Below are 10,120 nucleotides of genomic sequence, written 5' to 3'. Positions count from 1 at the left end.
TGTAACGTGTACATACACACACAATGTCACAAAATGACATCAAAATTGTTACAATGTGCTCAGGAACACATTTCGAAGTATCCTTGGTTACGATGCTGCAGCCTTGGCGCTAGGCATCGACCATGTCCATCGTGATTGGATTATTCCTGCTCCTGCACGTCGCCCATTGGCCACTTCTATAAATACACTTACCTCATTGCATACGTAGCCCCCCCTTTTACTAGAATCTCAATACCAGTTTGAAAAAATATAGGATATCAACACACATGGGTTTGCTACTCCATATATCTTGCGAAAGAAAGGAACTGTGAACATAACTCATTTTTATTACTGCGGATGTATTTATTCTCGTTGATGAAATAAAGCGAAAGGTAAGTGTTGAGCTCAAACCGAGTACCTCAGTGGCGGATTATGCATTGTGATGTGATGCTCGCGAGGAAGGGAATCTGTTGACAATTTTTTTCACATTCGGCGCCATTTTCAGACAGACCACTTGCGCACCTGCCAGTCGCTTTAAACGCCGAATGGCTCGAATTTTCGAATTGGATGACTGGCACTGAGAGATACAACTGCGATGCCAAAACTTATCGTTGTTTTTGTTATAGGCCTAGTCTGTCTCATGTCTTTGTTTCTTAGTGTTGCGGTCGCATGGTGCTTTTTGTGTGCGTGCTCATCTGAACATTCCCGAGTTGCCGATGGTTCTGTCGTTGTAGCCTATTGGAGCCGAGTTCAGAGCGAAAAGCAGTGATTTAACGCAGCAGTTTGAGAAGCATAGCCTACTTTATTTATGTTATTTTGGTATACATTCAGAATTATGCGAAATCTTTCTGAAGTATTTGACTTATGTTTGATCGTCTCCTCCTCTCCTCTGGTTATCAAAATTGCCCCCGTTTTCCTCAGTGGTCAGATCCACTCAGATCAGATCTTTGTATCACTTTTCGTAGGCTACAGTTTCTCTGAGGATGTAGCCTATCACCGAGTAGGCTCGGCTACGATATGATAGTAATAGCCAATAATAGCTCATCTAGACGATTTTAAACTTTCCTAATCTTATGAAATGATTAATAATGATTTAATTTATGGATACCTCCTAACTTTTAGTTGTTACGTTCCTTATATCCTTACTTAACGTCACCATTGATAATACAATAGGCTAGGTAAATTGTCCATGTATTTACAATGCCATCGAAAATTTAAATTTGGGATTTTTTCGATAGCCATAGACACACTATTTAACCCGTGCCTACTACTTATGTAGGCCTACTGCTAACAATATGTGCTTCATTAGGTAGTCATGTTCATGACAGACTTTTTCACTTCAAGTCATTTAGGATAAAAGCATCTGCCGGTTTCAATATTGAAGGCAAGTTGTGTGTCATACATGGCTGTTTGTCTGTGTGCTTTCTTTGAAGAAGCCATGCAGGAGAGTGAATGAGATGATGTATAGATGGACTGAGCTCTTTGTTATTGTGCTGGTGGTGCACTGAGAATGCATATGTGTTCCCTGAAGCGAGGAAGAGAGAGAGAGAGAGAGAGAGAGAGAGAGTGTGTGTGTGTGTGCGCGTGTGTACACGCGTGAGTGAGAGTGATGTAAGTGGACAGTGTGCACTTTGGGAGTACTGTGCTGGGACTGGTGGTCTCTCAGCATTTGACACCACTCTGGTCCATACACACACTGGTCCATACACACACACACACACACACACACATACACACACACAAAGACACAGGGCTCATTTTACACATACACTTTGTCACTAAATGAAACTGCTCATGTCTTCAAAGAGAGATTGAGTCTTTGTGTGCATTGAGAGTATATGTACAGAAAACATTCTGTATGGCAAGTTAGTGTGTGTGCGTGTGTGTGTGTGTGTGTGTGTGTGTGTGTGTGTGTGCGCACATGGACACACACTGTGTCTTCCCTCGGACAGTTAGAAGTCAGGTGATTCATCACCCAGTATCACAGCTGGTGTGTGTACTCACACGAGTACACGAGGTGTCTGAATGAGAGAGAGAGAGAGAGAAAGAGAGAGAGCGTGTGTGTGTGTGTGTGTGTGTGTGTGTGTGTGTGTGTGTGTGCTCTCGCATAAAGAAGTAGTTGTCTGAGTCTTTGTGTGTCAAGTGTGCACTAGAAGTAAGATAGAAGTAAGTAGGTGTGTGTGTGTTCGTGCGTGCGCATGTGTGTGTGTGTGTGTGTGTGTGTCATTTGAACAGGGTGTCTCCATGCCAGCCTTGTTTAGATCATCACCAGAGCCAGCCCAGGTGCCAGCAGATTACAAGGCTGGCTTCACCCCCCCCCCCATCCTTTCAATGTCCCTCTCTCTCTCTTTCCCTCTCTTGCTCTCTCTCTCGCTCTCTCGCTCTCTCTGTCGGTCAGACTTTCCCTCTATCTTTTGATCATGAACTGTTGCTCAAATTCGTCCTCTCTCACTCACGTTTTTCTTGCTCTCTCACTCCTCACTCATCTCTCTCTCTCTCTTTCTCTCTCGTTGCTGCTTGATTCAGCTTGCTGACATGTGATGTCATTTCTGTGGGTGACATAACTGTTCTGAATTCATCAGGCTGCTGCTCCACTTCTGCCAAGTGCCACTTTCCCATTTCCTCTTTTTGTAATACACTTATTATCTGCTGTCCCCCGTACTTCATTCATATACCCAAACACTCAAAGAAACTGCACAGATTTGCACTTCGTTTCTGGCTCAACTGATTTCAGTTTCTCTCTGTCTCTCTCTCTTATACACACTGTCACACTCACACTCACACACACACACACACACACACACACACACACACACACACACACACATACACACAGATGGACTCATACACTAGCTCACACACATTTTTACACATGCACGCACGCGCACACACACACACACACACACTGTCACTCTTGATGTCTCCATGGTGATCAGGTGTGTCATTGATTGGCTCAGCCCCTGCTGCCTGAGCCCCATGTGTGTGTCCCATCTGGTAGCTGCCCTCCTACCTGCCACTCATGCCCGCCTGCCCGCCCGCAACCCACCTGCTCTCTGCTCAGATCACCACCTGACCCACTCTACCACCACCACCTGCCCCCCTCTACCACCACCACCACTACTACCTCCCTCCAGCAGCGCCAGCGCTGGGCCCCTGCCCCTACAGCCCCTGCCCTTGGACTGTACCCATCACTCACGTCTAGGGTCAGACCCCACTCCCGGCCCTGTTCCAGTTCCCCGCTGACACCACCACCCCCTTTCATCAGCACCAGTGCAGGGCATTTGCCCCTGTACAGACTGTCTAACAGCCATCACTCATGTCCACCTAGAACCCTCCCATTCCCCTCCAACACCACCACCACCACCACTACTACTCCCCCCCCCTCCCCCACCAGCACCAGTGCAGGGCATGTGCCTCTGTCCAGACTGCCAGTCTACCTGTCACTCACCCACTCACCCACTCAGGCTGCACCTGCTCTCCTCCTCACTGCGTGTTGTCATGGAGGCCGAGACTGCCCCTACCGTCTACCAAGGCCAGGACTGCCTGCATCACATGACCATATTACATCCAAGGATGTAGAAAAATGAGAAAATATTCAACTTAACAACACTTTTCCCTAAAATAATTCATCTAAATGATTAATCTATTATCAATTCAGTTGGCGATTAATAGCCAACAAGGAATCAATGAATTGTTCTGGCCTGGTTTGTTGTATTGCGCTATATAAATAAAAGTACCTTACCTTACCTTACCTATTGTAGCTAATATTGTGAAGTGACATTGGGTGCCACTTACATTATATATGAAGTGTATTGTTATTACCTGTCCTTCACCTACTTAATAAACACTGTGATTTATTTTGTATACAACATGATTGTATACTCACACTATACACTTCAAGTGGTTGTGATTGGTTTGCTTACTCTGTGCATTCAAACTGCTCACACCGCAAGACAGCTGACAAGCATTCCTGACATGCTAGACATCCGGTCAGATCAGACTGGAACAAGAATGTTGATTTTCTACATCTTCTAATTAGGTTTTGTGAGACTACTTGGATGGGAATTCGACCCGATTCTCCCGAAGTCAGTTGGGTCCGACTGAATCTGGGCTAAAATCGGGCTCAAACAGCATAGTATCTGCCCGGCTTTAGAGTCTACTTGCTACCCCCTTGCCACCACCTCATTCATCCTGCCCTCACTCACACTGCTGGCTAGACACCACGACCTGTGTGTGTGTGTCTGTGATATATCTCCGCTGCTACAGTGCACTGTTCCTGTGTGTGTGAGAGTGAAGTGCGCAGCCCTGTTAATAACATGCTATAACTGGATATAAATAACACAACACTTTTGCAGCCTCTGCACTGTGAACTCTGTCAACCTCCTTCACGACTTCTGAAATATCTCAAATACAGATCTTCTGAACTAGACAGGCTTTGATGGTGTCATTTTGTACACTCGTACAACCTCGTACACTGAGTCTAGAGTCGCCCTCACAGACTCACTCATGTCCACATCCTGTGTGCTAGCGTAATATCCCATCTATTAGCCAAGGCTTAGGCTACGCTTTGATTTTTAACATGTCTTTATGATGAGGTTAGTTCACGGGGGCAGTTAATATGGTATTAATATGGTTTTGTTTCTTTTAACTCACATGAAACACTGTCCTGTGGCCTGTAGCCAACATAATTGGGTGTATATTCTGTTTGTCCCACTGTCAGGATCAGTGTTCTCTGATGCGTGCTAGCCTTAGTACCTTGTGTGTACATCAGTCTACCTTTGTCAAGAAATGCTGCTCCGTGTTGCCTCCGTAGACAGGCAGCGTGAGCGCCGTGCTCCCCGCGTTCCACATCTCATCACATTTAATTCTATTGTTTTCAATACAGCGCTGCACAGAGCGTCAAACTCTGCCTCCACCTCCTCCGCTGCTGTGTCCATTACCATTCGGATCTATTTTGGTCTGCGCCGCTCAACAACACACGTTTTTTATTGAATGCTTGTTAATTGAACACTTCAGCACAGGTGAGCATGGGCAAGTGACAGAAAGTGTAGGTGTACTTGTGTCGGCGTCTCCATGCGGAGAGCTCGAGCCAGGTGCACACACCCCATAACACTGTCCTGCTCTGACCCAGGTCGGTAGAGCTGCGGACTGTACTGAGGTCCGGCATGGCGCTGTGTCCGCGGATCACTTCCTGTCTTTCTTGTGATTGGGGAGCACGCTCAGAAAGGCCCTGAGTTCTTCACCTTTCCCAGAAGGGAAAGCAAGAGGAGCTTTAAAGTCTCACCAGATGATAGACGTGATGTATTTCAGAAGGTTAGCGCTTAGTGCTTGAACTCCCCCTCTTCTTGTGAGTCACAAGTCTGGGCCTGGCTTGGTCTTTCTGAGTCACCCCTCATCCCTGCAGAGAAGACGGGGAGACCAAATGTGGAGGGGACAGAGAGAGAGAGAGAGAGATGGGATGGAAGGAGGAGAAGAAGGATGGAGTAGTCAGACTGAGGAAGGAAGAGAGGCAGAGTTTGAGAGAGAAGGGAGATGAACTTTAGGAGGGGAGAAAATGGAAGTTGCGCTAGATGGAGAGAGATGGAGTTTTAGAAGGAGACAAAGAGAGGAGAAAGAGAGCAAGAGAGAGAGAGAGGGAAGGAAGAGCAAGAGAGAAAGGGAGATGAAGTTGGGCTAGAGGGGGAGAAATGAGTTTGAGAAGGAAGGAGAGAGAGACAGACAGATAGCAAGAGAGAAAGAGTGTCTGAGAGAGGGGTGGGAGAGAGAGCGAGGAGAGGAAGTTGGGCTAGAGGGGGGAGAAATGGAGTTTGTGAGTCGACAGAGAGAGAGAGAGAAAGAGAGAGAGAGAGAGATGAAGTTGGGCTAAAGGGGGGGAGAAAATGAGGGTGAACAGAACAAAAATGGAGAGAAAATGATGAAAGAGGAGAAACTAAGGATAAGAGCAGAGAAAGAAATAGAGTGAGAGAGAAAGAGTGAAGGAAAGAGAAACAGAAGGATAACATTAAGAGAAAATGGTGAGGAATACAGAGAGAAAAGTGTGTGTGTGTGTGAGAGAGAGAGATGGGAAGAAGGATGGGGAGAGAAAGAGAGGGAGAGAGAGGGAGGGATGTGACTGAGTGATTGACAGACATGTCCAGCTGCCCTCCTCTCCCCACATATCAGCCCATCCTGAGTGAGTGAACGAGTGAGCACGAGAGAGAAGGAGGGAAGGAGAGAGGAAAGGAGAGAGTGAGGGAGGGAAAGAGAGAGAGAGAGTGATGGAGGGAAAGGGAGAGTGAGAGAGCGCTCTAATCCTATGCAGGCCCCGATTAATTTTAAAGCCGCTTTCAATCCCTAAGCTCACTTTCTGTGCCCGGTTAGATGCGAGGGCTGGCCTGACCACTCTCTCTCTCGCTCTCTCTCTCGCTCTCTCTCTCTCTGTCTTTCTCTCCCTCTCTCTCTCTCTTTCGCCCTCCCTCTCTCTCTCTCTCTCTTTCTCCCTCTCCCTCACGCTGGGCTCTTTGCTCTGTTGACCGCAGTGCTGCCTGCATAGACCAGTGTGGTCAGTCCGTGTGTGTGGTGTGTGTGTGTGTGTGCGTGTGTGTGCGAGCGTGTGTGTGCAAGCGTATCAGTGTGTGCATGCATGCATGTGTGTGTTTGTGTCCTGCGTTTGTGTGTGTGTGTGTGTGTGTGTGTGTGTGTGTGTGTTTATTGTGATATATGTGTATCCCAAAAGCAGGGAGAAACAGGGGTGTGGGATTAGCACTACTGTGCACTATACTGTGGTGATTTTGAGCAGCATCAGATCCCAGGTTAAAAGATCATGTGTGTGTGTGTGTGTGTGTGTGTGTGTGCATGCTTGTGTTGTTGTGAATGTAGTAGCAGTAGCACATTAGTTTGTTTGAGCAATATCAGGAGATGTGTATTTACGTTTGTGTGTGTGTGTGTGTGTGTGTGTGTGTGTGTGTGTGTGTGTGTGTGTGTGTGTGTGTTTGTGTGTGTGTGTGAAAATGTTTACTGTATGCCCACGTGTGTGTCTCTGTGTGTGCTTGTACAAGAGAGATAGAGAAACAGGGAGCATATGTGCCTTAGTGCACAAGTGTGTGTGTGTGTGTGTGTGTGTGTGTGTGTGTGTGTGTGTGTGTGTGTGTGTGTGTGTGTGTGTGTGTATGTGTGTGTGTGTGTGTGTGTGTGTGTGTGTGTGTGTGTGTGTGTGTGTGTGTTGTGGCCTGAGGTGGATGCTCCACCTGGGACCAGAGAGGGCAGACTTCCTGCTCTTTCTGCCCACTCAGCAGCTTCTGTCCCTGGGCTGCTCTTCAGCACTGCTCCCTCTCTCTGGCATGGCTCCTGTGCATGAACCTGCCTATCTATCTATCTATCTATCTATCTATCTATCTATCTATCTATTTCTCTATCTGCCTGTCTGTCTGTCTGCCCCCATCTTTTTCTCCAATTTTGTAATGTATTCATTCTAATTTCACTCAGTCATTCTCACTCACTTTTTGTCTTATTCGCTCGGTCATAGTAGGGTAATTCTTCAACTACGGGACGTTTTGAAGACTTTTTTTCAGAAAATTCAACATATTTCAATTACATTTTTTTTTCATAGTTCAATTACCTGCTCTATCTAGAAACATGCCCTAATAGTGGCCATACTGATTTTACTTAAATAATATATGTTTTTGCCATTTAATTCCAAATGTTTAACTGTCATTTCCATCATACAACAAAGCGTGTTTTCATGCAAAAATACCATAACATCTACTGTTCCAAATGTATTTTATTAAATATTACACACATATCTGCCCAAATATTAAATTGATTAATTTTGCAGAAATGCATGATGTATTATTTTTATATGATTATCTTGATATGTACTATGATGGTCATTTCCGCCACACACAAGTCATTTCCAAGCGTGGTGGAGATGACATAATGACAATACATAGCCAAATTTAACATTTAAAAGCATCACAATTTAAAAAAAATATGTCCTTACCACATGTTATGTCATTATGTTTCCGTCTGCTATATTTGTTTTTTACTATGAAGCAAATAAACTGCGTTTTAGCGTGGGCAATGTCATTTCCACCTCAACCAAAAAATGGTGGAAATGACTGTGACGGAAATGACATTTTGCCCCTTTTCATCTAAAATCTCATGATATCTAGCCTTTTGATGCAAGTTGTTAGACTTAGCATTATATATACAAAAAAACACACAATATGGCCTTGAGCTTTTCCAGCTGCTTTTGACATCCACATGAAATATGAGCCGAGTGGAAATGACGCCAATAAAAATATTTTCATTTTCACTCATCTTTACCTGAATCTTTCTCCCTTGTATTAATATCTATGGAAGTCACCCTTTGTCCATCCATAAAACCCTCTGTGGAGTATCTATTACTGTAGTTATTAGGTATACAAACCTAAAATCATGATCTCAAGATTCTATTTTGTGCAGTGTGGTGGAAATGACAGTGAAACCATGGGACAGGGCTTCATCTTATGAAAAATATAAGAAAATGTGAATAAATATTGCAATATATAATATATATGATTGAAATAGACTGTATTTCATAATTTGGACTTGAATTCTACATTATTTCACAATTTGATTTAGAGTTAAGAGAGGTTGAATACCCAAAGTCTGGCCTTGGGACAGGGGGAAAACAGTCAAAATGATGCATAAAAGACCTCATATTACTTAAAATAAGAATAATTGAGCCATGGTTATTTTTTTATAAGTTGCTCTTAGGGTGTAGTAAGTTTGACAAAAAGAAAAAAGAAAAAATATTTTTTAGTTTTTTTTATTTCATCCTGGGACATGAAAAGTCCCGTAGTTGAAGAATTACCCAGTATCTCTCTCTCTCTCTTATTTTCTCTTTCTCTCTATCTCACTATCCTTCTCTCTCTCTCTCTCTCTGTATCTCTCTGTTTTTTTCTCTGCTGACTCTGCTGAAAAAAACTAGCGTGGGCATCCCTTGCATCAGGTCCAAGAAAACAACCTTGACACAGATACACACACACCCACACACACACACATACACACACATACTTCATTAGGACAGTCAATTCTGAGCCTAAAGTACTATGAGTGGCACCCACAAGGACACTCGGAGACAAGGAATGAGTGCCAACACTCCAGGAAATTATATACACTTCCCAGTTTACAGGCAAACACACATGAACTCTCAAGCACACACAAACTCTCACACACACGCACACGCACACACATACGCACACACACACACACACACACACACACACACACACACACACACACACACACACACACACACACAACTCAGACACACACGCACACAGAGAGAGAGAGAGAGAGAGAGAGAGAGAGAGAGTGAAAGTGAATGTTTTGAGTTTTGAGTATGGGCCAGAGGCCTGAAGGAGTCACAGCTGAGCTCTTGTAAGCCATTGAACAAACCTCTCTAGAGTCACTTCACACTCAAGTGCTGCATGACATTCTCAGCCCAGCATTTAGTGTGTGTTTTATCTGTGTGTGAGTGAGTGAGTGAGTGAGTGAGTGAGTGAGTGAGTGAGTGAGTGAGTGAGTGTGTGTGTGTGTGTGTGTGAGAGAGAGAGAGAGAGAGGGAGTGCTGTGTGCAAATGTGTATTTCTGTATGTATATAATGTTTGTGTGTGTGTGTGTGTGAGAGAGAGAGAGAGGGAGTGTGTGTGCATGTGCTCTCTATTCTGGCCCCCCGAGCTCTGTGCACAAAGGGCCTCTATCAGTGAACAAGTGAGAGAATGGGGACATGAAAGTGAACGTACAAGCGTGAGGATGGAGCGACAGACTCTCTCTCTTCGGTCTTCTTTTCTTCTCTCTCTCTCTCTCTCTCTCTCTCTCTCTATCTCCATCTCTCTCCTCTAGAATTCTCCCTTCACCAGAGTGTGTTCTCTCGATCTTTCATTAGAAAAACGCGACATATGTATTTTAGGAAGATGGCCACATACCGTTAAATTAAAATGCATGTTAGATTATCCAGAGAAATATAGAATGTCAAACCACCTACATGGTACTGTACATGGACACAGTGTATACACATGTCTTGTGTGTGTGTGTGTGTGTGTGTGTGTGTGTGTGTGTGTGTGTGTGTGTGTGTGTGTGTGTGTGTGTGTGTGTGTGTGTGTGTGTGTGTGTGTGT

The 10,120-nt window shown here is 44.7% G+C and overlaps 1 protein-coding gene across 7 annotated transcripts in view; it reads left to right on the top strand.

The window, feature by feature from the left end:
- Positions 1 to 244: 244 nt before the first annotated feature.
- Positions 245 to 10,120, top strand: part of epb41a (erythrocyte membrane protein band 4.1a) — a 68,924-nt gene continuing 59,048 nt past the window's right edge. For all 7 annotated transcript variants that reach the window (XM_062529004.1, XM_062529003.1, XM_062529005.1 and 4 more), the window contains exon 1: positions 245 to 371. The gene's annotated coding sequence lies outside the window, so the exon portion shown is untranslated. The remainder of the gene's footprint in view (positions 372 to 10,120) is intronic.

This window comes from Sardina pilchardus, chromosome 24 (genome assembly GCF_963854185.1).
Source record: "Sardina pilchardus chromosome 24, fSarPil1.1, whole genome shotgun sequence".
Classification (NCBI taxonomy): domain Eukaryota; kingdom Metazoa; phylum Chordata; class Actinopteri; order Clupeiformes; family Clupeidae; genus Sardina; species Sardina pilchardus.
Note: the sequence above shows the minus strand (reverse complement) of the source record. Positions and strands in the feature narration are given on the sequence as shown.